We start from the raw sequence: 7,500 nt of genomic DNA, 5'->3' as shown, positions 1-7,500 counted from the left end.
ATCGATCCGACCCACCGAGGCCGTTTCGACCGTTCGCCGCGCCTACTAGAGCTGATTTCTTCGGACTCCGATCAGAAAATCCGCCGATGCATGTCGTTAACACCTAGTCCGCCTCGTCCGATCGATCGAGGCCGTTTCGACCGTTCGCCGCGCCTACTAGAGCTGATTTCTTCGGACTCCGATCAGAAAATCCGCCGATGCATGTCGTTAACACCTAGTCCGCCTCGTCCGATCGATCTAGGCCGTCTCGAACCACCCATCGCGCATCGAAAGTCGCATCTCTCGAACTCCGATCCGGAAATCGGCCGATGCATCACGTTAACTATTTCTTATATATCTAATATAATATACATGGAGACGGTAAGAATTCTTTTAATCGAAGATATACATATACTTCTCATCAATATCCAAAAGCTTATCGAAAAATAAATTACTCAACTTTTACGTGAAGAATCGTTCACCCAAACCTTATCCCCTATATATGTCAGGAGAACCCAAGGTTCCCCTCCAGACACGATTTAGCAAACTTTTCCCGATCGATCCGACCCACCGAGGCCGTCTCGACCGTCCGCTGCGCCTACTAGGGCCGATTTCTTCGGACTCCGATCAGAAAATATACCGATGCATGTCGTTAACACCTAGTCCGCCTCGTCCGATCTATCTAAACAGTCTCGACGCACCCAACACTCTTTCAAAGTCGGATTACTCGGACTCAATCTGAAAATGGACCGATGCATGACGTCAACACTTAGCCCGCCTCGTCTGATCTATCTAAGCCATCTCGACCCACCCAACACGCCTTCCAAGTCGGATCACTCGGACTTCGATCTGAAAATCTCCGGACTCATTTTTATGAATATCCCCAGTCAGTAAGAACGTTATTTCGCCAATATATACCAACAATAAACCATATTCCAATAGCTGAACCAAAAATATAATTCCCGATCCAAACGTTCTGCATCGCCCAACGCGACCACCTTCCCTATATATGTCAGGAGAGCACAGGGTTCCCCTCCAGACAACACTTACGCTCTATCCCCGACTCTCGGTCGATCGATAGGCCAGGTCAGCGGTGTCTGTTTCGGCCGAAGCTCGGACTTTGGTCAAAATGTTCCGATACAAAATTTGAACCAAGATAGATACAGATATGATTCCTTCTTAAATATACGTTGATTATCGAACAGAATATGGTAAATATTTTGCGATGACCGAGGATTTCATGAATTTTTTTTTTTTTTCGAAAAAATTTTCTATTATCGGAATTTCCTCAAATTTCATTTGGTTGCCTCCTAATGCTTATTAAAAATGATAACCAACAATCAGAATCATTATTTATCATTTATTTCAATTTTTATAATGAAAAACGTTCACGTCCTTTCGCGCCTCTCGATCGTCGTTTACGTGATGCATCGGTCAGCCCTAGTTTACGTGGTGCATCGGTAAGATCGAGTTCACGTTCTGCATCGGTCTGCCCGAGTTTACGTGGTGCATCGGTAAGATCGAGATTACGTGGTGCATCGGTAAGATCGAGTTCACGTTCTGCATCGGTCTGCCTGAGTTTACGTGGTGCATCGGTATGATCGAGTTTACGTTCTGCATCGGTGTGATCTAGTTTACGTTGTGCATCGGTAAGATCGAGATTACGTGAAGCATCGGTATGATCGAGTTTACGTTCTGCATCGGTCTGGACTCTGAGATATATTTTCGACGTGAAAATGTTCCGATACAACTTTTGAACCAGGATAGTTAGAGAGATGATTTTTTCTGGGATGTACGTTGATTGGGGAATGGATTGTGGAAAATAACTTGCCATGACCGAGGTGTTCTCGAATTTTTTTTTTTTTTCGAAAAATATTTTCTGATTTTGGATTTCACTCAAATTTGATTTCGTTGCCTTCTAATGTGTTCTAAAAGAGTAAATCAGTAATCAGAATCGAAAAATATTTTTCGGATTTTTTTTTTTTTGAAAAAAAATTTTCTGATTTTGGAATTTCCTCAAATTTGATTTGGTTGCCTTCTAATGTGTTTTTAAAGCGTAAATCAGTAATCAGAATCAATATTCATTGTCGACTTTAATTTTTATAAGGAAAAATGTTCACGTCCTTAAACGCCTCCCCATCATTAGCCCGAGTCCAAGTCGATGTCAGTCCCGAGCGGACGGTGTCAGATACTACCTATCGCCCCGGTCTGGACTTGGCGAGGTATTTCGACGTGAAATGTTCCGATACAACTTTTGAACCAGGATAGTTAGAGAGATGATTTCTTCTATGTTGTACGTTGATTGTGGAATGGATTGTGGGAAATAACTTGCCATGACCCAGGTGTTCTTGAATTTTTTTTTTTTTCGAAAAAAATTTTCTGATCTTGAAATTTCCTCAAATCTGATTGCGTTGCCTTCTAATGTGTACTAAAAGAGTAAATCAGTAATCAGAATCAATATTCATTGTCGACTTTAATTTTTATAAGGAAAAATGTTCACGTCCTTAAACGCCTCTCCATCGTTACCCCGACTCCAAGACGATGTTAGACCGGAGCGGACGGTGTCAAATGCGACCGATCTCCCCGGTCTGGACTTAGCGAGATATTCCGACGTGAAATGTTCCGATACAAAAATTTAACTGTGATAGTTAGAGAGATGGTTCCTTTTGTGATGTACGTTGATTGTGTAATAGAATATGGAAATAAACTTGAGATGACCGAGGTCTTCTGGGATTTTTTTTTTTTTTCGAAAAATATTTTTCGATTTCGGAAATCCCTCAAATTTCATTGAGATATGTCCTAATGTGTTCTTAAAACTTAAATCAACAATCAGAATTAATATCCAAAAGTTATTTCATTTTTTATAAGGAAAAACGTTCACGTCCTTTCCGCTCCCAAAAAGTGAGATATCATAGAAAATATCGCTATATTTGTTGTTTACGGCCATACCACGCTGAAATTGCCAGTTCTCGTCAGAACACTGAAGCCAAGCAGCGTCGGGCGCGGTTAGTACTTGGATGGGTGACCGCTTGGGAACACCGCGTGCTGTAAGCTTTTTTTTTACGTTCTGCATCGGTCTGCCGAGATAACGTGGTGCATCGGTATGATCGAGTTTACGTTCTGCATCGGTAAGATCGAGATTACGTGATGCATCGGTAAGATTGAGATTACGTGGTGCATCGGTAAGATCGAGTTTACGTGGTGCATCGGTAAGATCCAATTCACGTTCTGCATCGGTAAGATCCAGTTCACGTGGTGCATCGGTAAGATCGAGATTACGTGGTGCATCGGTAAGATCGAGTTTACGTGGTGCATCGGTAAGATCCAATTCACGTTCTGCATCGGTAAGATCCAGTTCACGTGGTGCATCGGTAAGATTGAGATTACGTGGTGCATCGGTAAGATCGAGTTTACGTGGTGCATCGGTAAGATCCAATTCACGTTCTGCATCGGTAAGATCCAGTTCACGTGGTGCATCGGTAAGATTGAGATTACGTGGTGCATCGGTAAGATCGAGTTTACGTGGTGCATCGGTAAGATCCAATTCACGTTCTGCATCGGTAAGATCCAGTTCACGTGGTGCATCGGTAAGATCGAGATTACGTGGTGCATCGGTAAGATCGAGTTTACGTGGTGCATCGGTAAGATCCAATTCACGTTCTGCATCGGTAAGATCCAGTTCACGTGGTGCATCGGTAAGATTGAGATTACGTGGTGCATCGGTAAGATCCAGTTCACGTGGTGCATCGGTAAGATGGAGATTACGTGGTGCATCGGTAAGATCGAGATTACGTGGTGCATCGGTAAGATCTACTTTACGTTCTGCATCGGTCTGCCCTTGTTTACGTGGTGCATCGGTAAGATCGAGATTACGTGAAGCATCGGTATGATCGAGTTTACGTTCTGCATCGGTCTGCCCGATATTACGTGGTGCATCGGTCTGCCCTAGTTTACGTGGTGCATCGGTTTGGACTTAGAGATATATTTTCGACGTGAAAATGTTCCGATACAACTTTTGAACCAGGATAGTTAGAGAGATGATTTTTTCTGGGATGTACGTGGATCGGGGAATGGATTGTGGGAAATAACTTGCCATGACCGAGGTGTCCTCGAATTTTTTTTTTTTTCGAAAAAAATTTTCTGATTGTGGAATTTTCTCAAATTTGATTTGGTTGCCTCCTAATGTGTTCTAAAAGAGTAAATCAGTAATCGGAATCGAAAAATATTTTTCGGATTTTTTTTTTTTTCGAAAAAAATTTTCTGATCGTGGAATTTCCTCAAATTCGATTTGGTTGCCTTCTAATGTGTTTTTAAAGCGTAAATCAGTAATCAGAATCAATATTCATTGTCGACTTTAATTTTTATAAGGAAAAATGTTCACGTCCTTAAACGCCTCCCCATCATCAGCCCGAGTCCAAGTCGATGTCAGTCCCGAGCGGACGGTGTCAGATACTACCTATCGCCGAGGTCTGGACTTGGCGAGATATTACGACGTGAAATGTTCCGATACAACTTTTGAACCAGGATAGTTAGAGAGATGATTTCTTCTATGTTGTACGTTGATTGTGGAATGAAATACGGAAAATAACTCGCCATGACCGAGGTGATTACGATTTTTTTTTTTTTTCGAAAAAAATTTTCTGATCGTGGAATTTTCTCAAATTTGATTTGGTTGCCTCCTTATATGTTCTAGTAGCGATAATCAACAATCAGAATCAAAATCCATGGTCGGGTTTGATTTTTATAAGGAAAAATGTTCACGTCCTTTTTTACAACCCCGACTCATTGACGATGTTAGAACCGAGCCGGCGGTGTCAGATACGACCGATCGCCCCGGTCCCGATCGTCATTTACGTTGTGCATCGGTCTGCCCGAGATTACGTGGTGCATCGGTATGATCGAGTTTACGTGGTGCATCGGTAAGATCCAATTCACGTTCTGCATCGGTAAGATCCAATTCACGTTCTGCATCGGTAAGATCCAGTTCACGTGGTGCATCGGTAAGATGGAGATTACGTGGTGCATCGGTAAGATCGAGATTACGTGGTGCATCGGTAAGATCTACTTTACGTTCTGCATCGGTCTGCCCTTGTTTACGTGGTGCATCGGTAAGATCGAGATTACGTGAAGCATCGGTATGATCGAGTTTACGTTCTGCATCGGTCTGCCCGATATTACGTGGTGCATCGGTCTGCCCTAGTTTACGTGGTGCATCGGTTTGGACTTAGAGATATATTTTCGACGTGAAAATGTTCCGATACAACTTTTGAACCAGGATAGTTAGAGAGATGATTTTTTCTGGGATGTACGTGGATCGGGGAATGGATTGTGGGAAATAACTTGCCATGACCGAGGTGTCCTCGAATTTTTTTTTTTTTCGAAAAAAATTTTCTGATTGTGGAATTTTCTCAAATTTGATTTGGTTGCCTCCTAATGTGTTCTAAAAGAGTAAATCAGTAATCGGAATCGAAAAATATTTTTCGGATTTTTTTTTTTTTCGAAAAAAATTTTCTGATCGTGGAATTTCCTCAAATTCGATTTGGTTGCCTTCTAATGTGTTTTTAAAGCGTAAATCAGTAATCAGAATCAATATTCATTGTCGACTTTAATTTTTATAAGGAAAAATGTTCACGTCCTTAAACGCCTCCCCATCATCAGCCCGAGTCCAAGTCGATGTCAGTCCCGAGCGGACGGTGTCAGATACTACCTATCGCCGAGGTCTGGACTTGGCGAGATATTACGACGTGAAATGTTCCGATACAACTTTTGAACCAGGATAGTTAGAGAGATGATTTCTTCTATGTTGTACGTTGATTGTGGAATGAAATACGGAAAATAACTCGCCATGACCGAGGTGATTACGATTTTTTTTTTTTTTCGAAAAAAATTTTCTGATCGTGGAATTTTCTCAAATTTGATTTGGTTGCCTCCTTATATGTTCTAGTAGCGATAATCAACAATCAGAATCAAAATCCATGGTCGGGTTTGATTTTTATAAGGAAAAATGTTCACGTCCTTTTTTACAACCCCGACTCATTGACGATGTTAGAACCGAGCCGGCGGTGTCAGATACGACCGATCGCCCCGGTCCCGATCGTCATTTACGTTGTGCATCGGTCTGCCCGAGATTACGTGGTGCATCGGTATGATCGAGTTTACGTGGTGCATCGGTAAGATCCAATTCACGTTCTGCATCGGTAAGATCCAATTCACGTTCTGCATCGGTAAGATCCAGTTCACGTGGTGCATCGGTAAGATGGAGATTACGTGGTGCATCGGTAAGATCGAGATTACGTGGTGCATCGGTAAGATCTACTTTACGTTCTGCATCGGTCTGCCCTTGTTTACGTGGTGCATCGGTAAGATCGAGATTACGTGAAGCATCGGTATGATCGAGTTTACGTTCTGCATCGGTCTGCCCGATATTACGTGGTGCATCGGTCTGCCCTAGTTTACGTGGTGCATCGGTTTGGACTTAGAGATATATTTTCGACGTGAAAATGTTCCGATACAACTTTTGAACCAGGATAGTTAGAGAGATGATTTTTTCTGGGATGTACGTGGATCGGGGAATGGATTGTGGGAAATAACTTGCCATGACCGAGGTGTCCTCGAATTTTTTTTTTTTTCGAAAAAAATTTTCTGATTGTGGAATTTTCTCAAATTTGATTTGGTTGCCTCCTAATGTGTTCTAAAAGAGTAAATCAGTAATCGGAATCGAAAAATATTTTTCGGATTTTTTTTTTTTTCGAAAAAAATTTTCTGATCGTGGAATTTCCTCAAATTCGATTTGGTTGCCTTCTAATGTGTTTTTAAAGCGTAAATCAGTAATCAGAATCAATATTCATTGTCGACTTTAATTTTTATAAGGAAAAATGTTCACGTCCTTAAACGCCTCCCCATCATCAGCCCGAGTCCAAGTCGATGTCAGTCCCGAGCGGACGGTGTCAGATACTACCTATCGCCGAGGTCTGGACTTGGCGAGATATTACGACGTGAAATGTTCCGATACAACTTTTGAACCAGGATAGTTAGAGAGATGATTTCTTCTATGTTGTACGTTGATTGTGGAATGAAATACGGAAAATAACTCGCCATGACCGAGGTGATTACGATTTTTTTTTTTTTTCGAAAAAAATTTTCTGATCGTGGAATTTTCTCAAATTTGATTTGGTTGCCTCCTTATATGTTCTAGTAGCGATAATCAACAATCAGAATCAAAATCCATGGTCGGGTTTGATTTTTATAAGGAAAAATGTTCACGTCCTTTTTTACAACCCCGACTCATTGACGATGTTAGAACCGAGCCGGCGGTGTCAGATACGACCGATCGCCCCGGTCCCGATCGTCATTTACGTTGTGCATCGGTCTGCCCGAGATTACGTGGTGCATCGGTCTGGACTTAGAGATATATTTTCGACGTGAAAATGTTCCGATACAACTTTTGAACTAGGATAGTTAGAGAGATGATTTTTTCTGGGATGTACGTTGATTGGGGAATGGATTGTGGGAAATAACTTG

The 7,500-nt window shown here is 41.8% G+C and overlaps 1 non-coding gene across 1 annotated transcript; it reads left to right on the top strand.

Moving 5' to 3' along the window:
• The first annotated feature begins 2,914 nt into the window (after positions 1-2,914).
• Positions 2,915-3,033, top strand: LOC123688176. Its single transcript, XR_006749792.1, has one exon. It is a non-coding gene; the product is annotated as a 5S ribosomal RNA (ribosomal RNA).
• Positions 3,034-7,500: the final 4,467 nt, after the last annotated feature.

This window comes from Harmonia axyridis, chromosome X, assembly GCF_914767665.1.
Source record: "Harmonia axyridis chromosome X, icHarAxyr1.1, whole genome shotgun sequence".
Taxonomy (NCBI): domain Eukaryota; kingdom Metazoa; phylum Arthropoda; class Insecta; order Coleoptera; family Coccinellidae; genus Harmonia; species Harmonia axyridis.
Note: the sequence above shows the minus strand (reverse complement) of the source record. Positions and strands in the feature narration are given on the sequence as shown.